Source organism: Cervus canadensis, chromosome 8 (assembly GCF_019320065.1).
Source record: "Cervus canadensis isolate Bull #8, Minnesota chromosome 8, ASM1932006v1, whole genome shotgun sequence".
In the NCBI taxonomy this organism is placed as follows: domain Eukaryota; kingdom Metazoa; phylum Chordata; class Mammalia; order Artiodactyla; family Cervidae; genus Cervus; species Cervus canadensis.
Window position 1 is genome coordinate 77,125,326 of NC_057393.1, and position 23,029 is coordinate 77,148,354.

The 23,029-nt window shown below is 38.6% G+C and overlaps 1 protein-coding gene across 2 annotated transcripts in view; it reads left to right on the forward strand.

Annotated features, from left to right (window-relative positions):
- ANK3 (ankyrin 3) overlaps window positions 1-23,029 on the forward strand; it is a 374,580-nt gene that overhangs the window by 98,325 nt on the left and 253,226 nt on the right. The window lies entirely within an intron of this gene.

The window sequence follows — 23,029 nt, forward strand, 5'->3', positions numbered from 1 at the left end:
ATGTTTCTGTAGCTCAGTGATTATTCCGTTATATTTTTAAAACTCTTGTATCAATAAGATAAGTTACACTTTGAATAACACTGTAACTTTTTAAACAGACTGTCTTACTCATCTTTGAGCCCCAGAGTTTGGCACATGTTAAGCACTCAATAAATAAGTTGTTAGAATTTTCTAAATAATTCTTCATTTCTGAAGAGTGTAGCTTCTCATCAAAAGAATGTTGAATTAAATTGAAAGTAAACATGGCATTAGTTATAGAGCTGAAAAGGAGCCAGAAATTTTTCATAAATGAGACTTAAAATAATGTTTGGCCTTCTAGCCACCATTTAGTCTTATAATAAAAGACACTTATTTTTCAATATTTGATTATTTTAAACAGGAAAATGTACCAGCTAGCTTTCTGTCTTAGTGAACAAAATGAGACTTATTTCCAGTCCAGAAGTTTCCCAGGATTGGCCTCTAGAGCTGCGTTTATACAAGGACAAGTTTCTATAAAGAATTTTCACATTGTCGTTCTGATATGGTGGGACCACTTACAATAGAATGTGTTGTTTCTCATGTGTCATTTCTGGTTAAGTCATGACTCTTGCTTATATTCTCCTGTTCAGAGAAAGTAGTCCTCCGTACCATGAAGTAAGTCTTTGAGAACTTGCCTGTAGACCAGCCATTCTCAAAGTGTGGTCCAGGACTCCCTGGGTGTCCCTGTATCCTTCCAGAAGAGCGTCTATGACATCCCTCCTTCTCTAACTACATTATCTGTCTGAGGTCAGATTTCCAAAACAACACAAGGCCAAAGATTGAATGCCAAAGTAGATATAAAAATCAAGTCTTCTACTGTCAAACATTAAAGAGAATTGCAAAACTATAAACCAGTACCAGTCTTCTCACCTTTTACAGTTTTTTGTTTTTTTGGAAAATTTATTTCTTTTTCATCAGGTATATATTTTATGTTACCATGTAATAAGTGTGTTACTGTTATTTTAAATCAATAAGTGTGTGTTTAATACTCAGTTTTATCTCCTAATATGGCCAGTAGTAAAAGTTATAACCCTCTGAATCAAAAGCTCTTTGAGGCTCCTCAGTAATGTTTAAGAGTAGAAAGGAACCCTGAGACAAGTTTGAGAAACACTACTGTAGGCAGAATGCGCTGTGGATGTTCTCTGGCCTGGTTTACATGCTTAGTTGCTGAAAGCATTTGTCAAATCAGGTCAATTTATGAGTTCATATCCTGTGTGAACAGTTATGTTCGTTTGACTCTTCTGGTCATAGCTGTAGCCAACCAAGCAAAAAACTTAACTTTAAAAAATTTTGAAATGGTGATAATGAATAATATTAATTAAGGGCTGTCTGTGTGCCAAGCCATTTCTAACTGCTTTGCATGTGTTATCTCCCTTCTTCCTTCATAGCTCAGTCAGTAAAGAATCTGCCTGCAAGGCAGGAGACCTGGGTAAGATTACTGGATTGAGAAGATCCCCTGGAGAAGGAAATGGCAACCCACTCCAATATTCTTGTCTGGAGAATCCCATGGAAAGAGGAGCCTGGCAAGCTACAGTCTGTGGGGTTGCAAGAGTCAGACATAACTTGGCAACTAAACTACTACTATTACTACTAAGCTTATCGACAAGCCCTACAAGTTCAATTTTACTGCTCTTCTCATTTTATAGATGAGGAAACGGAGCTACAGTCTGTTGTAGTATCTTTTCCAGTGTCACACAGTTTGTAAGCTGTAGAGCCAGATGCTGAACTGAGGTATTTTGGCTCCAGAGTCTGAACTCTGCAATCATCAAAATATATTGACTAGCTGATTGTCGTTCAGTTGCTCAGACATGTCCAACTCTTTGCAACCCAGTGGACTACAGCACACCACACTTCCCTGTCCTTCACTATCTCCCAGAGTTTGCTCAAGCTCATGTCCATTGAGTCAGTGATGCTATCCAACTATCTCATCCTCTGTCATCCACTTCTTCTCTTGCCCTCAGTCTTTCTCAGCACCAGAATCTTTTCCAGTAAGCTGGCTCTTTGCATCAGGTAACCAAAGTATTGGAGCTTCAGCTTCTACACCAGTCCTTCCAATAAATATTCAGGATTAATTTCCTTTAGGATTGACTGATTTGATCTTCTTGCTGTTCATGGGACTCTCAAGAGTCTTCTCCAACACCACAGTTCAAAAGCACTTGCTGATAGGATGGGATAAATTAGGCTAGATCTTCCTCCAAACGCTTTAAAAACATATATGACATGCTAACCCTGACTTACCACCTTTATCTTCTGCATGAAGAGAAGCTCCTTAAACCACGTACTATGTCTTTGCTGATAGATTATAGTATGACAAGATATTTCAAAGTCTCCTACCATGTTGTGACTGCTTATGACTACATGTTTCATTGGGTTACTTAACTTTAGAATGAAGTCTATTCTTGAATGTTTTACTTTATGTAGTGGAAAAAAAAATCCTTCTTTTTCTTTACCATGTGTTTTCATTGTACTTTGAAAAAGATCTTTGGCACATCCAGGCACTACCTGCTTTCTCTCTCTGTCCCCACCCCCCCCCCACCCCACTTTTAAAATAATGGTTTAAATTTATTTGTTTTTGGCTGTGCTGGGTCTTTGTTGCAGAGAAGGCTTTTCTCTAGTGGTGAGCTGGGATTACTTTCTAGGTACAATACGCAGGCTTCTCGTTGCAGTGGCTTTTCTTGTTGCAGAGCATGATCTCTAGGACACATGGGCTCAATAGTTGCAGCTCCCGGTCTCTAGAGCACAGGTTCAATAGATGTGGTGCAGGGACGTATTTTCTCCAGGGCATATGGGATCTTCCCAGATGAGGGTTTGAACCCATGTCTCCTTCAGTGGCCGGCAGATTCTTTACAACTGAGCAACCCTCTGTTCCCTTTTATTGCACTCAGTGTGAAGATTTAATTATTGGGTTAGCACGTTCCTTCAGGTTTTTTTTAACATCTTGAAGAAAAACCCAAACAAAGTTTTTGGTCAATCCAATACAATTCTTATTCTAGAAAAATGTTAATGTCACTTGAAGAATATTTAAGAATCCCAAATCTATCTATCTATCTATATATGACTTCACTAGTGACTTGAGCTTATTTTTAAATATATTTTATTCATTCCCATAAGAACATATTTAGTTATATTTTCACCAAGTGCTCCTGAGACTCCTTTGTTGATCAGAGAACTCAAGTAGAAATGAAAAGTTAAAATGAAAAAGAGCAGTAGCATTTTGGAATATTGGTTTTGAAAAGAATCAGTATAAAATACCCTCCCTACAAGGATCCCGAAAAAAGGCAGATAGTTTCATATACCAGCAAGGCTTCAGCTGTGCCAGCTGGCACACAGAATTTTAGGGTGATAAATTCAAGAACCCTTCCTCTCACTAGCTAACATCTCCCTCTGGTATAGTCAGCCTCACCCTTCAATTCCTCTGGGTTTTTAAACCCAAGCCTCTAATTATCTGACCAGGAAGCGAAGTCCAGCATATTGTGATTTCCTTGTTGATCCACACCATATATAGTACATTTATACACCAGAAGAAAATGGTTATGTTTGCAACATCAAGTCTATCCACACTGAAAAGCAAACTATTTATTTCCTGATCTCATAAAAAGAAAAGAAAAACATTGGGAAAATGTTCATTTCCACAGTAAATACTTTCTCTTTTCTCCTGATACCTAGACCAATTTTAGCTTATCACTGTTTTCAGTTGCTATATTTAAAATGTGAATAGTTCCCTGAATTAAATATTTTGGGACTCATGCCAATACCTCCTACATAATAAGTATCCTTAAGCATGAAGTCCTGACATCCTCGTTCTGATTCATAACATACCAAATTAATGGAAAAATCCCAAACATTTAACGTATTTTATATCATCCACCACATGTGAGGCCAGAAGTAACTGCTCTGTATTTCTTAAGTGATAAGTAGTGGTATCTTAGTATTACGAGGTGGGGTTTCTAAGGGACTCTGCAATCTGTTGTCATCAATGTTGTTTAGCCAAGATATGCAACAACCTGGTATTTGTGTTGTAAACAAAGGTGCTCATAGAGTCCCAAATACTGACTGCATAATATTTCGACCATTGGGCCTCAGCAACTTCATTTGATGTCTAAAGAGACAAAGTCGTCTGTTGTTTTTAGTCCTCTTCATCTGTGAGACGTGGGGTCACACTGTTGAGATGTGTTATTGTGCCCGACAGCATCCTGTGGGTTGGCTGTGTAAGGAGAGAGTTGGGAGGCTGGACCAGTTGACCTTGGAGATCCCATTCATCTTACGAGTCTGACAGGAAAGTCTTCAACCAATTCTTTTTATTAGTGCATACCATAAAATTGTGGATGAATTCCTTCTTGTTCTTGGACTATGAAGTAGTGGGAAGAATATTAAATCCAGGAATCTCAAATGCTCTTTTCAGCAATTTTCTAACTAATTAAGCAAATCATGCCCGTCTTTGCTTCAGTTTCCTCTTAGAAATGATGAGGTGATCTCTACCTACCTCAAAAAACAAAGTGTGTGCAAAAAATACCAGCAACAGAAATGTACCTTACTTTTGTTAATACAAAGCAAAGCTGTTTATTAAGACTAAGATTTAATCATCTGTATAATAAATCTTTGCTCAACAGTGTAGTAGTTAAGGGCTATGTGTCTTGAGATTTAGTACATATTGCTGAGGTCAGTCAAGGGCACACACATATGGGACACTTGTGCTGTAACACAATTGTAAATGAAGGCAACATGAGATACATGTCAACTGATCTTTCCCAGGGTAGGGGAGCCTGCTCCTTTAAGACAGCCATGTCCCGAAGTGAACAATGAAGTATGGATTATGCATCAGGTGTTTTATAGGCAGCCATCACTCATGGGAGAGCAAAAGCAGATTTCTTAAAAGACAAGTTCACGTGGGAAATAATTGAGACAGATGAACTAGATGAAGCATAGCAAGAAGAGGGACAGGGATGACTGACAATGAGAAATTTTAAGACCCCAAATGGCTCTATTTTTTTTGTTCCGCACTTGCCTTCCACCTAACAAGTGGAAAAAGGCATTCAGTCATACATTTTGGAAAGCCTGCCATCTACAAAATGGACACATTGCAAATGGGTAGGAACTGCTCTTTTATGCAGTCTTCCATTGTGTTCTTATTGTATCTCAATGGGGAAAATAATTCCCTAAAATAAAGATGATTAAAATTCCCAAAAGACTAAATCTTCCTTGCTGTAATATTCCATCTTTGTGGATGAAGATAGGGGGAAAAAAAATGGAAAATTATCTAGGGCTGTTCCATATTCTGAATTGTTGAGCACCAAGAGTGCTGGGAATAGACTTTTATTTTTTTTCCCCCAAACAATGTGTTACCATTTCTCTAGTGCTTCTTTGTCCCAAGAGATAACCTGAAACATGCCCAAACACAGCAGAGGTATCAAACAAGCCTGGTAAGGAATGTACCTGCAAAAGAGTCTTTGCAGGAGTGATTTCTCCATCTCTGACTATTTTCCTGCTTACTTATTTGGATCTTTATCATTTCAGAATAACCAAAGAGAAATATTTTATGAATCTTAAAATAACGTATCCCTCTTGTATACCTTCACTCTGATGTAAATCAAGACTAGCTCACCCTATCTGAAATGTCCTTGGATGGAATGAGAAGTTCCTTTGGTTTGCATTTAAAACTTCAAGCACATTTTGGGTAAAGAGCTACACCTTGTTCCACATCTTGTATAAGGTACTCTGGCTACAATAGAACTTTCATGAACACTTACCCATTTTTGCTCATTGGGGAAATAAACTGTTTATTTACCATGAGCTGTAAGGGTATATATACCTTCACTCTTGGATATATACCAAGAGCTATATTCCCATCATATAGTGTCAGGGAGCTTTTAGGGGAGTTGGGGACTCCCCTGTCATTTAGTCAAATCATTCTGTTCTATCAATTCCTAACATTATTTATTGTTTCTACTTAATACATAGTAGAGTTAGGATATAATCTGTGTCTACAGTATACTAAGAGAACTTGCAGCCTCTATTGTGTGAGGAAAAATTTTTAAATGAGAGTTTTAAGTCAAAGTGATTTGAAATTCTGCCCCAGGCTAGTACAAATAAAGGCAAAAGATTACTATGTTGACCTCATATTATTAAGACATTCAAAACTCTCCCTCCTTGATACAAATGGTTTTGTATCCCTTGGGAGGCAGGTGAAACTGGCCCTTTAAGTCCTACTTTGTATTCCAGAAAATTTCAGACAAACGCAAACAAATCTTGTTCAGCAGCTAAACAGAATTAACCTTACGTTTCCAGAAAGACTGGAAATGCCCACGTGCCCACCACCGGTAACTAGCGTGCTTTTTTTGTTTCCTCTGTGAGAAACATCTTCTCTATATTTATTTTTATTTCTAATCAGTCTCCAGGAGAATTTTTAGGACTCTGAATGATGAGTGAGAAAATATATCTCACCCAGATAAAGGGGCTTGGATTCTGGATCTTCTTCTTTATATAAGTTACATCATAATAGACTCGATGAGAGTGGTTTTATCAGCATGGCAACATAAATCTCAAAAAAAAAAAAAAAACAACAACCCACTGCCTTTATAAAAACAAAAGCCTGCCAGCCCTGTATTTCTTTTTTTAAACTGATTCTCATTCCCCTCTAAGTCAAGATAAGGCTAGGAATGTTGTTTTGCCTTTCAGTTTCCGAGCGGCTACTATGTGCAGAAGCCCTGGCAGGTTTGAAATGTACAACAGAAGGGGCCTCCCTGGCCGAAGTCCCAGTGAAAAGATGCTAACCATGCCTAACATGTGTTAGGGGACAGTGACCTCATTTTCAGGGATGAACTGAGGTTACTTCCAAGCAAAATCCTTACAAACAAAGGCAGCCTTGTAGTGATCGGAAGGAATCTGTGGAGGCAGCCTCTTGTACTTGGGGTGGTTATGTTGGTGGTGATTACAAGTGTAGACAGCCTTTAGGAGCATTTTCCATACTGGTTAAGCCCCCAGCCCCTTGTATTCCTCCCCCTCCCTCTTTATGGATGAAAAATGCTGGTTTATTTCCAATAACTAGGGAGCAAATAAAAGAGAACGGAGTCTTAATAACCACAGGTCTTCCCTAAATAAAAGGTTTCGAGTTTTTTCAAACACTTGCCATGCAAAAGACACACACACAGAATTTCCCTTTATTTAAGATCTCTATACCCACCTATAAACACATACCTAAAAGGGATCTGTTAGGTGACATGAATACCTCATGCCCTGTTCAGAGAGGGAAAAAAAACACAACTGTATCCCACAGACAGGTCTGAGGTTTTTACTGACAGGAGGCAGATTGTTGCGTGAATGTCACAGTTGTTTTAAGTTGTGCAGTCAGTTGCATTCTTTTGAAGTGGTCAGAAATTAGATCACTGGGTAAAATATCTATAAAATAGCAGCACATAATATCTTACTCTAAAAGTTGCTGGAAGCTTTGAATACGGGTACTATCTGAATGGTCATGATCCAGGATGTAAGCAGCGATTCTGTGAGTCTAGTGAGAAAAAAAAAGTTATCCTTTGTCACTGGCTCCCATCTCATGTGATTGCAAGCACCATGGCACCATGTCTGATTTCAAAGTTTTAAGCTTAGAGGAGTATGACTGTCAAGTCACTTGACTTGTTTCCATTGAAAATTGTTTTACTCCAGATAAACACACTGGGTTTGGACTTGGAGAAGTTCTACAAAGCAACTCCATGTATATTTCAAAACTGTAATTGACACTAAAGTCACTACTTGAGGAGCAGTGCCATAGAGGATTTGGGGATCTTGATAAGCAGGCCCCCATACTGTGTAAGTCTCCTTGCTGATTGAGAATAATTTATAAACCTGTATTACTTTATCCATCAAAAATTGCTGCTCATGCTACCAAGAAAAGCTTTGTATCTTTCATTTCATCCTGTGAAAGTTTGCTTTAAAAGATGAGGGGCAGGCAGAGAAGAGTGAGAGAAAGAGGAGAGGCAAATATGAAAGCTAAAATTTACAAATTTAGCATTGAGAATTTAATCTTCTCTTACATGAAATTAAAAGTCAGTCAACAGACCTTCAAAAACACACTTCTCAGCACTCCTTTCTTTTCCATTCTACTTGCTGTTTGCCCTTCAAATCTCCATTTATCAATAGTGAAAGTCACTCAGTCGTGTCCAGCTCTTTGTGACCCCATGGACTACACAGTCCAGGGAATTCTCCAGGCCAGAATACTGGAGTGGATAACCTTCCCTTCTCCAGGAGATCTTCCCAACCCAGGGATTGAACCCAGGTCTCCCACATTGCAGGCAGACTCTTTACCAGCTGAGCCACAAGGGAAGCCCATTTATCAATAGAGCCATGTTTATACAACAACCTAATTCAGCGGTGCTCACCTAATACATACCTAATTCAGCAGTGGTCACCTCTGTTTTTGTATTAGAATCACTTGAGTTGTGTTTATCAAAAGTCCCATCTCAGACCAGTTGAATCTCTGGGTGGGATCTGAGTAGTTTGATTGTTTCCCCTGGAGGTCCTTGAAGCACGGTGATTGACAACCATTGACCTACAGATCTTTTTGTCTCTATTTTCTCCCACACTTTAATCCACCATCAGTTAAATTGGGCTAAAATATAGATTTAATGATTCCTTTTCATTCTTCAAAACCCTTCATTGTCCCCTGGTATCTTTAGGGTGAAGTTAAATCAGGTTTATCTGCCATTCCAAGCCTTCTGTGACACTCTCCTTGAATGTTCTCCCCAGGGGACTTTTCTTTTCCGTAGAGACTGTCTATTAACCATTCTTCCAACCTTTCGTTTCTGAATCTCTAGCCTCTTCCTTCTTGTCCCCACTGACCAAGTGGACAGGAGTTCACTCTGTTGAACTCTTATCTCCTTCTCTTAGCTCTTTTCCCAGCTCTATCCAGGATGCAGAAAAATGGCTTTTCTCTATGAGCTTCTATGGACTTTATCATCTGCCACAGGTTCTTGTACTGTGAATTCTCCTTACATGTGCTGCCTGCAGGTCACTAAAAGCCATAACTACATCTCAGGGTAGTAGTCATTTACTACCTTACTACAATGACTACCTACAAGTAGTCATTACTCCTTGACTGCTGGATATTGATACCTTTATTGACTATGACTTCTTAAATACTGGTAATGGAATGAACAATGTAACATCCACTTTGAAGATGTGTTTTAATAGTTAGAAAACACTGATGACTTCAAGACCCAGACTTGTAGATTTCATTTCCAGTGCCACTTCACAGTGAGGTAAAGAATGTGGATTTAAGAAACGATTGATTTACTTTCTGGACATGTCTGCATAAACACACTGGTACTGCCATTCACATTTAAATTAGTGCATCCAATATGAGAAGTTTGGAAATTTGGTGATCTTCCTGGGCCATATTTTCTGATGTGTGATCAGAAACCAGGCAGTGTGCTCTGTTGGATCCTGTCACCTAGATAAGATGTTATTACTTATGGATATTTTTATTGGAAAAAGCTTTATTCTAATAAAGGTGTTTTAGAATCTTCTCAAGAAGTAGGAAGAATGGTCAATAGAAAGCCTTTTATTTTTTATATTAGAAATCTACTTTGAAGAGGCAAATATTTTAAAATATTTTAATTAAAATATAGTTGATTTACAATGTTTTGTTAGTTTCAGGTATACAGCAAAGTGCATCAGTTATACATATATCCATTCTTTTTTAGATTCTTTTCCCATATAGGTTATTACAGAATATTGAGTAGAGTTCCCTGTGTGCAATACAGCAGGCCCTTATTAGTTATCTGTTTTATATATAGTAGTATGTAAATATCGATCCCAACCTCCCAATTTCTCTCTCCCCCCAATTTCACCTTTAGTAACCATAAAGTAAGTTTAGTTAACTGTAAGTTTGTTTAGAATGTCTTTTTACATAGAAGAATTTATATTAGTAGTTCTTGGGTTAATTTTTTTAAGTGGTTAGCAGTCAGGAATCATAAAGTTATTCATATTTGTTGAACATTTGATTTTTACCTTAAGGCACGTCAATGTACATCCATTTGCCAACTGGGAGTTGTGAAGATAAGGACTTTTCTCTGAACAAAGATCCCCTTCTAGAGTTCATGTTGTCCGCCCATGACACCCGCTCTTTTTCTGTGAGTCTCAGATTCAGTATCTTTAAAGGAAAGCTAGAAACTGAAGTGATCTGGGAAGTAATCTGACTATAAAATTTTTCCAATTTTTATTTTCATCACTTCTAGTCATCGTGTCCATATCTGACTCACCAGCAACACTTTTAGGAACATCAGGTCTTTCCAAAACACTTAATTTCATTTTCATAAAAATACTGTTTCTCTATATACTATTTCCCAGCTTAAATAATACCTAATTAGGTTACTTAATTATAACATCCAGAACACCTAGCATAAACATGTTAGAGGGAAAAACACAGTCGACTACTTGTAGGAACAAGTGAATGTGGGAAAGATCTCCCATGTTTGGGCATCTGTCCTGTTGGCCAGAAGGAATGGTGATGGGCAAGGGAAGTTGGTTAAAGAACAATTTCTAGGATGTGACGTCACACAGACCTGAATTTGAATTCTCATTCTAATGCGATTTAGCTGTGGCATTTATGCAGCTTCTTGAGTTTCCTTCTTCTCTTTGAAAACACAGAATTATCAAATGTCGAGGATCATGAAATAAATTCATCTATGAACAGTACCAAGCTGCGTGCCTGTCTGCCTCTCCCATGACTCCAAAAAAATGTTGCTGCTGTTTCTTTCCCTCTTGACTTAGTGAATCTAAGTTCCTTTTTCCACTTTGATATCACTCTGGAACACTTAACTAAGGAAAGCATTACGTACTAGGGTGTTAAGACCAGAGCTCTAAAACCAGGTGGATGTAAGTTCTAATCCTGGCTCTGCCAGTTTCTAGAAGAAAGTCCTGTGGAAAAGTTGCCGAAATTGACTTTTTTTTTTTTTTTTACTTTCCTTTCTTGTTTTATCATTATTTTTTTAATAACCTGATTTTCTAGTCTGTAAAATGGGTGATAATGACACAGACCTCACAGGCCCCTGAGAATATGGCAATCAATGAACATACCTTTCATATTATCAGTTCAGTTCAGTTCAGTTGCCTAGTCGTGTCTGACTCTTTGCGACCCCATGAATCGCAGCACGCTAGGCCTCCCTGTCCATCACCAACTCCCGGAGTTTATTCACACTCATGTCCATCGAGTCGGTGATGCCATCCAGCCATCTCATCCTCTGTCATCCCCTTCTCCTCCTGCCCTCAATCCCTCCCAGCATCAGGGTCTTTCCCAATGAGTCAACTCTTTGCATGAGGTGGCCAAGGTATTGGAGTCTCAGCTTCAGCATCAGTCCTTCCAATGAACACCCAGGACTCATCTCCTTTAGGATGGACTGGTTGGATCTCCTTGCAGTCCAAGGGACTCTCAAGAGTCTTCTTCAACATCACAGTTCAAAAGCATCAATTTTTCGGCGCTCAGCTTTCTTCACAGTCCGACTCTCACATCCATACATGACCACTGGAAAAACCATAGCCTTGACTAGACAGACCTTTGTTGGCAAAGTAATGTCTCTGCTTTTTAATATGCTATCTAGGTTGGTCATAACTCTCCTTCCAAGGAGTAAGCATCTTTTAATTTCATGGCTGCAGTCACCATCTGCAGTGATTTTGGAGCCCCCAAGAATAAAGTCTAACACTGTTTCCACTGTCTCCCCATATATTTCCCATGAGGTGATGGGACCAGATGCCATGATCTTAGTTTTCTGAATGTTGAGCTTTAAGCCAACTTTTTCACTCTCCTCTTTCACTTTCATCAAGAGGCTCTTTAGTTCCTCTTCACTTTCTGCCATAGGGTGGTGTCATCTGCATATCTGAGGTTATTGATATTTCTCCCGGCAATCTTGATTCCAGCTTGTGCTTATTCCAGCCCAGCATTTCTCATGATGTACTCTGCATATTAGTTAAATAAGCAGGGTGACAATGTACAGCCTTGACATACTCCTTTTCCTATTTGGAACCAGTCTGTTTTCCCATGTCCAGTTCTAACTGTTGTTTCCTGACCTGCATACAGGTTTCTCAAGAGGCAGGTCAGGTGGTCTGGTATGCCCATCTCTTTCAGAATTTTCCACAGTTAATTCTGATCCACACAGTCAAAGGCTTTGGCATAGTCAATAAAGCAGAAATAGGTGTTTTTCTGGAACTCTCTTGCTTTTTTGATGATCCAGCAGATATTGGCAATTTGATCTCTGGTTCCTCTGCCTTTTCTTTTTTTTTTTTTTTCCTCTGCCTTTTCTAAAACCAGCTTGAACATCTGGAAGTTCATGGTTCACATATTACTGAAGCCTGGCTTGGAGAATTTTGAGCATTACTTTACTAGCTTGTGAGATGAGTGCATTTGTGTGGTAGTTTGAGCATTCTTTGGGATTGCCTTTCTTTGGGATTGGAATGAAAACTGACCTTTTCCAGCCCTGTGGCCACTGCTGAGTTTTCCAAATTTGCTGGCATATTGAGTGCAGCACTTTCACAGCATCATCTTTCAGGATTTGAAATCGCTCAACTGGAATTCCATATTATAAGTGCCCAGTAATTATTATTTATGTTACCATATTATTAGATACAGGACACTTAGATGCCTTGTGATTCATTAGGCACAACAAAATGTCGACTTGATCTGCATATTCTTTTTTTAAAATTCATTTTATTGAAGTATAATTGATTTACAATGTTGGTTTCTGGTATACAGCAGAGTGACTCAGATATATTATTTTTGATATTCCTTTCTATTATGGTTTATCACAGGATTCTGAATATAGTTCCCTGTGCTGTATAGTAGGATCTCGTTGTTTATCCATCCTATATATGATAGTTTGCATCTGCTAATCCCAAACTCCCGATCCTTCCCTACCCACTTCCCATTGGCAACCACGAGTCTACTCTGTGTATCTGTGTTTCATAGGTAGGTTCATTTGTGTCATATTTTAGATTCTGAATACAGGTGATTTCATTCAGTATTTTTCTTCCTCTTTCTGACTTTACCTGAGGATTCTAACAGTTAGAGCAAAGACATTGCTCCATTGGTGATCCCAGCAGGCATATTACACATCAGGTTATGTGCAAAGTGAGTGAAGAAACCAAAATAAAGTCAGATCCACTCCTTCATCTTCTCTTGAATTTTGGAGGAGCTTCTAATTCTGTCAGTTGACTCTGGTGATATGAAGAGGGAGCAAGAGACTAAAGAGGATATGAAACAGACACTTTTTTGTTCCCAATTAAGTTAGTGTGAATGTTTGCTTCTCAAGGAAAAATTAGGGCACTGGACACTCAAGGAATGAATATGTCTTTATTTAGCATTTCCTGACAGTCTATCATGTAGAACTCGGCTCTGAGCAGGACATAGACCTAAAAGAGAGAGAGTAGAGTCCATCTTGAGGAGATAGCTGGCATCTAAGCTGAACAGACCAAGTGCTCTAGGAGTCTGGAGAGAAAAGGGGTCATAACTGGTGTTTATCAGGCAAAATAGCAAAGCTGCAGTGACATTTGAGCTGGACGTAGGATATAGTTGGTGTATCTCTTGTTGGGGGATGGAGAGTGAGGGGTGATGGTGAGCATGACTGCCAGGCATGATGTTGTAGGTGAAGTCACAGTGCTGGGAAATTATGGGGCCAGTTGAGAAATAATAAGTCTTTGAGGGATGGGAATCAAGATTGCCGGGAGAAATATCAATAACCTCAGATATGCAGATGACACCACCCTTATGGCAGAAAGTGAAGAGGAACTAAAAAGCCTCTTGATGAAAGTGAAAGAGGAGAGTGAAAAAGTTGGCTTAAAGCTCAACATTCAGAAAACTAAGATCATGGCATCTGGTCCCATCACTTCATGGGAAATAGATGGGGAGACAGTGGAAACAGTGTCAGACTTTATTTTGGGGGGCTCCAAAATCACTGCAGATGGTGATTGCAGCCATGAAATTAAAAGATGCTTACTCCTTGGAAGGAGAGTTATGACCAACCTAGATAGCATATTAAAAAGCAGAGACATTACTTTGCCAACAAAGGTCTGTCTAGTCAAGGCTATGGTTTTTCCAGTGGTCATGTATGGATGTGAGAGTCGGACTGTGAAGAAAGCTGAGCGCCGAAAAATTGATGCTTTTGAACTGTGATGTTGAAGAAGACTCTTGAGAGTCCCTTGGACTGCATGGAGATCCAACCAGTCCATCCTGAAGGAGATGAGTCCTGGGTGTTCATTGGAAGGACTGATGCTGAAGCTGAGACTCCAATACCTTGGCCACCTCATGCAAAGAGTTGACTCATTGGGAAAGACCCTGATGCTGGGAGGGATTGAGGGCAGGAGGAGAAGGGGATGACAGAGGATGAGATGGCTGGATGGCATCACCGACTCGATGGACATGAGTGTGAATAAACTCCGGGAGTTGGTGATGGACAGGGAGGCCTAGCGTGCTGCGATTCATGGGGTCGCAAAGAGTCGGACACGACTGAGCTACTGAACTGAACTGAACCGAAGCTGTCTAGATTACCTTCAAGATCAGTGTTTGTATTTTAATTCAAGCTGGAAGTATTTGGCCCGGGTTTTCAAGGGCCTTAGAGACTGCCATAGGAATTGATTGAATGTTATGGTTTAAAAGCAGAAATATTTTTTACAAATGAAGCACATCATCAAACATTAATATATAAAAGTAACAGATAAAAGTAGACCTACTTTGGCTGTCACTGAAAATAGGTATATGGAACTCTGCTTATTACTCAACCTTACTCTTTGTTTTCCTTTTTAAAAAAAATTTTATTGGAGTATAGTTGATTTACAATATTGTGTCAATTTCAGCTATACAGCAAAGTGATTGCAACGTTAATGTATGCCCATGTATTCATTCTTTTTCAGAATCTTTTTCAGATTCTTTACCCATATAGGTTATCATATATGGGTATCATGTAGAGTTCCCTTTGCTATACAGTAGGTCCTTGTTGATTTTCTATGTTACATGTAGCAGTGTGTATATGTTAATCCTAAACTCCTAATTTATTCCTCCTACTCTTCTATCCCCTTTAGTAACCATACTTTTTTTGAAATCTGTGTCTGTTTCTGTTTTGTAAACAAGTTCATTTGTAAAAGTTAGATTCCACATATGAGTGATATACAATATTTGTCTTTCTCTGTCTGACTTACTACACTTAGAGTGATCATCTCTAGGTCCATCCATGTTGATGCAAATGGCATATCTTCTTTATCTGTTTATCTGTCAGTGAACATTTAGGTTGATTCCATGTCCTGGATTTGTAAAAGTGCTGCAACAAACATCGAGGTGCATGTATTGTTTTTGAAGTATGATTTTTCTCCAGATATATGCCATGGAGTGGGATTCCTGAATGATATGGTCATTTTGTACATAGAATTCTTGAACCCTAGGGTTCCACAGCACCATGGGTTTTGAGAAAACAGCCTGGGCTTATAGAGTAGTTATGGTTTCAATTCTGCTTCTGTTAACCCAGATCCAAAAGAATTCTCAAAGATTAATTTCTGAGGACTGTGAGCTTACAATCAATAATCACAAACTACAGAAAGTGTAAAGTGGTACCAGTCACTTTGAAAAACAATTTGTCATTAACTAGTAAAATTGAATAAGCACATAACCAATGACCCAGCATTTATGATCCTAGATGTGTATACCTTAGGGGTTCCAAGGTGGCGCTAATGGTAAAGAAGCCACCTGTCAATGGAGGAGATCCCTGGGTCAGGAAGATTCCCCTGGAGGAAGGCATGGCAACCCACTCCAGTATTCTTGCCTGGAGATTCCCGTGAACTAGGAGCCTGGCAGGCTACTGTCCATGGGGTCACACAGAATTGGACACGACTGAAGCAACTTATCACGCATGCATGCGCATACCTTAAGATCTTGCCTGTGTGTACCAGGAGTAGGGTTAAATGAGAATGATTAAACTAGAACAGAGGATGTCTTCGGAGAGCTAGTCAAGGAAGGGCCCCTTGCAAATCTACAAAGCTGCCTGTAACTTTCATTCTTCAGCTGATTGGGTATGTGGGTATTTCTTTTATGATTTTTCTTTCACTTTTTTTTCTCTTGGCTGTGCTGCATAGCATGCAGGATCTTAGTTCCTTGACCAGGGATAGAACCCATGCCCCCACAGTGGAAGCATGGAGTCTTAACCACAGGACCACTAGCAAAGTTCCTGATAAGTACTTTTTAAAAGGAAAATAGAAACTATAAAAGTTCTCAGAGACGGAATATTTGATAGGATTCAAGTGTGAAACTTTCTCGGAGAGAGTTTCAGGGAAATGATGAAGAAGAAAAAAGTAATAAAAAATTCACACCTCTCATCACAAGAAAAAATTATAACTATGTATGGTGATAGATGTTATCTTACTATGGTGATCATTTCTCAATATATGTATCAAGTCATTGTACACCTGAAACTAATACAATGTTACATGTCAAATATTACCTCAATTAAAATTAAAAAAAGGACTGACACCAAAGTTGCATGCCTGAGTGGTTAGGATAATCTTGATATCTTAAAATTGAATTAAGGAGATCAAGGAAGTTTTTTATTCACATCTCTGCCATGAATACCTAGTTGCAGTGACAGATACGTTACACATTCTTGGTAAATGTTGTGCTGTTGTGGTACAGAAATTGTGAGACATAGAAATGGAAATGTTTGGGTTAGATGCAGATAGGCACAATCAATGAGTATTAAGTGTAAAAAGCGTGGTAGAAGTCATGATAGTGATGAAGAGCACAGGAAGGAAAGAAATGTGAGATCTGAAAATGGAAAAGCCCATTTTTCAGTGATGGGTTGAAACAGTGAGGAGCAAAAAGGCTTGAAAAAAGAAAAGAGAGCGGCCAAAAGGAAGATGCTGACGAAAGAGAAAGTGATTGGTACTGTCCAATGGTTCAATATTAAGAGGAGAGAATTATAATTAAGTAATGGAATTGAAATGTTGTTGGTGATTTTGTACAGAGAGATTTTATTGATTAGCAAGAGGATTAGCAAGAGAAGCCATATTGCCAAGGATTCAAAGATGGATTAGTATTAATTATATGGAAGTAGTCAGACTAACCTAAACCAATCCGTCAAAATGTTTGATGTTCAATGAATAATTATAAAATAGTAATCATTTATTGTTTCCTATGCATTCAGCCTGTTGATTACTGTACATGAACTAATTTCATTATAATAGTAGATTATTTTATCCCCATTTGACAGCTGAGAAAACTGAGGCAAGCATGTTTAAAATCTTGCCACAGGTAACACTGCTAGTAACTAGAGTTTTTGGGATACAGACCAATTAACTAGTCTACTGCACTGAGAAATAGACATCCCTTGCAAAGAGTGCTAGGTACAAAAGTGGAAGAAAAGATTGTTTTGTGTTTGTTTGTGTGGGTTTTTTTTGGAGGGGGAGCAGTTTAGGTTTAAGAAATACCTGATTATGTTGGTAGACAGAAAACAGGACACCAGGAGAAAAAAAGAACCTGAAGCTTACAGGAAGGATTATCTTCCCCTTCACCTGGTTCCCAGATAGTTGGGAAGGTGAAATAAAGGAAAAGAAGAGAGAACTGGTAGATCAGGTAGTAAGAGATGTCAGAGGTTGCCCCCTAAGACTTAGCGGCAGTGAAGAAGAACTCTGTTATTATTCTCACTGCATCGGCAGTCTGCATGTCTTCTGGTGAGCCACTCTCAGACTGATCTTGAGCCTTAAAATAAACTCAGTGAAGGAATTGGGCTTGAAAGGGGACATACTTTAAAGTATCTATATAGTTCATTTGATGGATTGATGAATGGACAGACAGTTGTTTGATGGAAAATGAATGAAATAATGAACTAATGAGTTACTGGGCACAGACTAGTGACCAAATATTAATCGCCCTTTCTTAAACTACTGATTAACAGTCTAAACTCTGGAGTCAGACTGTCTGGATATGGATATATATCCTTGCCACTCACAGGTTATATGTCACTGTGAAAGTCATTCATTCTCTCTGTAGTTCAGCATATATAAAGTGGAGCTACTACTAACAGTGCTTCCTTGCATCAGGACTTCTACACAAACCACCACAAGCTAACTGGTTGGAAACAAGAGAGTGTATTCTCTCACAGTTCTGGAGGCCAGAGGTCCAGAATCCAGGTGTCCTCCATGCTACACCCTCTCCAAAGGCTCTAGGAAATAGTTCTTCTTTGCCTCTTCCAGCTTCTGGTGACTCCTGGCCTTCCTGGTCTTGTGGCAACATTACTCTAGTTTCTTCCTCCATCTTTATGTGGTCTCCCTTATGTATCTCTGTGTCTTCTCTTTATTAAAAATTGAAATGTAGTTGATATACAGCATTATATTAGTTTCAGATGTACAACATAATGACTTGATATTTGTATATCTTCTCTTCTTATACGGACATCAATTATTGGATTTGGGGTTCATTCTAATCCAATATGACCTCATCTTAAATAATTTTATCGCAAAAGCCCTATTTCCAAATAAGGTCATGTTCTGAGTTTCACAGTGAACATGAATTTAGAGGGACATTATTCAACCCACTATACTATTCCATGGAAATATTATATGGATTAAGTTAATATAAGTACTTATACAACTGGGGTTTCCCTGGAGGCTCAGAGGGTAAAGAATCTGCCTTCAATGCAAGAGACGTGGGTTCAGTCTCTGGGTGGGGAAGATCCCCTGCAGGAGGGAATCTCCTTGGGAATCTTGCCTGGAGAATCCCATTGCCAGAGGAGTATGGGGTCACAAAGAGTTGGACACTAACACACACACACACACACTATACGCTTATACAATTAATACATATTATATTGTGTGACTAATGATATAATTCAGTGCCAGTAATATAATTAAGTTGATCTAAGTGCTTGTAATAGTGTCTAGCACATTGAGTTATGAAGTATTAGTTATTACTGAGATTAGTACTTGGGAATTTTTTTTTTTTTAATCACTGCTTTCTGTTGAATAATATTCAGTACAGGTGAAAATTCTGAGTAAGTTTAATTCCTAACAGTGCTTGTCTGTCCTTGAAGCGATTTCCTTGTAAAACATACATGGTTCATATTTCTTATCAAGTAAAATTTTATGTAGACAAGATATCAAATAGTGGCAAAAGATACATACATTTTCCAAATTCCTCCTTCAGATTTTCATCATCTAGGAGGGGCGGGGGAGGAGAAAAAATGCTGACCAACTTGCTCATACTCATTTTGTACCAACTAACTCTGATGACGATGGCCTCCTTAGTATGACTTTCCATGTGACAGCGCTCAGCCTCTCATGGGACCTAATCTCCTTCCAGAGTAATTTGTCTACAGTTGCCTTTAAAGAGACACTGTTTGGATAGAATGTTCTAGATTAAAAAACAGGTCATACATAGCCTGTGTTAAGAGTAACCCCTAGTTACTTGATGGAATGACAGCTAAGATGAAGGCAAGTGCGTCTTAACTGGTACCACATCTGTTTTGTTTCCCACCATATAGCTGGATGTTGGCAGGGCTAGAACAAAGTCAACATGCAACTAATGCTCGTGGAAGAAAGACATTGCTGCGTGGCTTGCAGGTGGCTGAGACTAGAAGGAAGAACTTCTCATTTCTTGTCTGTGCACCATAATAACTGCATTTCCTAAGTTGTCATGTTTCTTGAGGGCAGTCTTTACTTCCCTCTTCTTGCTCTTTCTTCGTATTTTCCTCTCTTTCTCTTTCTGGACTTTTTCTTTGAAGTACAAGCAGTGGCTGGTTATTATTATTGGTGTGTTGTACATGTCTGCGTATAACAGAGAGCTGGGAGAAGTGAAAAAAAAGAAATTAATTCCTTTTTCTCTTCCCTTCTCTTTTTCCTGAAGTTCTCAGTTAATAAATTAGCCACCGCAGAGAATTATTTGATACCAGGGTATACTGGGTGAAATAGATATAGAGAGAGTATCCACCAGAGAATTCTTTATCCTTAGAGCAGATGTTCTTAGACATGAATCTGTGGGCCAACTTTATGATCCTGAGCCTGAAATAGTGTGCAAATTGTGTTTGCATATGCATTTTTATACACATGCATGTTTATATTGCATGCATGCAGATTTATATTTACATTGCATGTATGCAGATTTGTGTATGCATATTTGATGTCTGTATGAAAATGTGTGTGTATGCAGATCTGAGGTACATAAGCATACTTGGTCTATGTATGTATATATGTGTGATTATTGAAAGAAAGCAACTGATTCATAACTTTTGTTAATCTCAAAAGAATCTGAACACCAAATAGGTAGGCAACCACTGAATTAGAATATTTTGTTTATACTGTCTGTATTTTGTTTTGCTTTAAAGTTTCTAGTGGGAAAATTCTGAGAAAATGTGAGAGCAAAATGGACAGTATAAAGAATCGCCAAACCTTTTTAGATCTAGAATCAATTCAGGGGCTTTCCTTGAATTCTGACATCTTTTTTTTAAACTTCCATAACTGCTGTTTTTGTGTATTCAAAGTCAGGGTTTGGGGTGCTGACTTAATTCACTGTTGTTATCTCTGGCCATTGAAATAATCCAGGCAGGCTGTGTCATTTGTTCCTAGGACAGCACCAGAGCCCTTCTGGGCAAATTCACTGATAAGTCACTGAGCAGGCACAAAGATGATGTTTTATGGTACAGTGACTCATCCTTGCATAGCTAATTTGTTTCCAACCGAACTTAAAAACCAAACAAAACTAACCTTCTCCAAGTACCAAATTGCTTTAAGGACTGAACTTTATGTTTCATTACATTCCTGGAAACTTTAGTTTGTCCTTTGTCTGATTTGAACCAAATTTGTTGTTTTACTCTTACTTAATTCTCTGCCCTGATTAAATTATCTGCATGCTTGACTCAAATCCCAATTTTACTTCAGCAATACCTACATGTGTTCCCAGACACCAAACTTATGGCTTAGCTTATGCTCTCTGCCGTTCAGCTTTGTGTCACAGCAAATTCTCAATGTAAATAGCTCCCGTGTTGTTTTTGTTATTGTTAATAAAGCCTCCTGTATTGTTCCAGGAAATATTTTAATTAAACAGTTTGTGCTTAGTTGCTCAGTCATGTCTGACTCTTTGCAACCCCATGGACTGCAGCCCTCCAGGCTCCTCTGACCATGGGGATGCTCCAGGCAAGAATACTGGGGTGGGTTGCCATGCCCTCCTCAATTAATCCGTTATTTCCACACAGTTTACTTATTTGTTGATTCATCCATTCACAAATCATTTATAGGCACCTGCTATGTGCCAGGGATGCTTCCAGTTGTAGGGGAAGCAGAAGGATGAATGTCATACATATAGTCACTGCCTGGTGCCAGGACAAGGCATATGGCAATGCAAAATATGAAAGCCTTTTGAAACGCACAATCTTTAAACAAATCGATTTACTATTTTTTTAGAGCAGTGGTTCTCATCTGGAGAGGTTTTAGCCTTCACCTTGGGAAACTTGGCTTCATGAAGACGTTTTTGGTTGTCTCAAATAGGAGATTCCACTGGTTCCTGATTGGTAGATGCTGGGAATGCTGGTGAACATGGACACTGGACAGGATTGTTCCTTACATCAAAAAATTATCTGGATCAAAATGCCAGTACTGCTGAGATTAAGAAACCCTGATTTAGAAGAAGCAGGACTCCTTCAGAGAGAGGCATACTAATGTGCATGGGAAGAGAGGACACCCTAGAGGCACTGCCCTTTCATTTAGGTCTTGAGCAAGTCAATTCTTAACTGAACTGACCCATACCAAAATTGGAGATTCTTCTGAGGGAAGGAATTCTCTTCATCTCAAGTACATTTCCAGGGTCAAATTAGTGTTCCTCAAGGACTGGCATCTTAGTGACTTTCCATTTGTCTACCCCTTAATACAGCTCTGCCTATTATTCAGGAGCTTACAATTTAGGGAAGACAAAGGACAGGTACACCAAAAACTATGATGCTGGGTGATACCAAGAGGGCTCAATGAAATGAGTGCCTTGGGAGCACTGAGCAATTGGACTCTGCCTGGAGGCCTGGGAAGCCTTCACAGATGAGGTGGCAAGTGAATGGGAGTTTGAAGGAGGTAGTGGCCAAATGCCTGAAGGAAGACACTTGGCTCTTTAAAGCCACATCCTGCATGATTGCATTTATAACCAGTGATGTTTTCGGCAGCCCTTTCAAGAAAATCTCCTTCTGTAATTCCTTTACAAATTGTGCAGACTCAACTTGGCAGTTTTTCTTATCACTTTTTTTCTATTAAAAAATTTCAGTAGCAGATGATTTCAGCTGTGTAACTGTAGGTATTAGAATTTAGCAATAGTTTAGAGTTGGAAGCTTCCAATGAATGAATTATAGACTTGGCTTTTGATGTTCAAAAAAGGTGGACATATTTCTTTATTTGTACAGGTTAATGCTTCTAATAGAGTTGTCCACGGGTTGTGGACTTAGCTTTAAAATATATGGGAAGTATGCTTCACAAACTGCAGACGTTTATAAATGAATGCTTTTCAAATACAATCAATGTTCCAACACATGGCTATGACCTGCAGGAAAACTGAAGAGAACATCATTAACCACAAATTCCTGTTAAACTAGTATAACAGCGTTAAATGTATTTATGAAGCTATTAATTGAAAAATTGGCCATAGTTACATACAAAGGAATGAGGTAGATGTTAAATCACTTTTTTAAAAATTATGAGTTTCAGATGTAGTATTGTAGTTCAGCATCTGTATAATTAAACTTATGATTAAAGAGAGCAGTGAGGTTTATTGTAACGTAACTACCAGAAAGTTTCAGGATTTTCCTTAACTCTTATGAAATTGTATGTGCCTACACATCCTGGGAAATTTTCTCTTTCAGTTTGGAATCACTTATGGCATCACAGAAGGAATAGTTTTATACACTTGAAACTAACTTTTGAAGAATTCGTTCTTTTCCTGGTGACTTCATGAAGACCTTATATTAGTGTTTTCATGTTAGAAATAAAATAGTTCAGTTGAAAAAAAAATCTCGGTTTT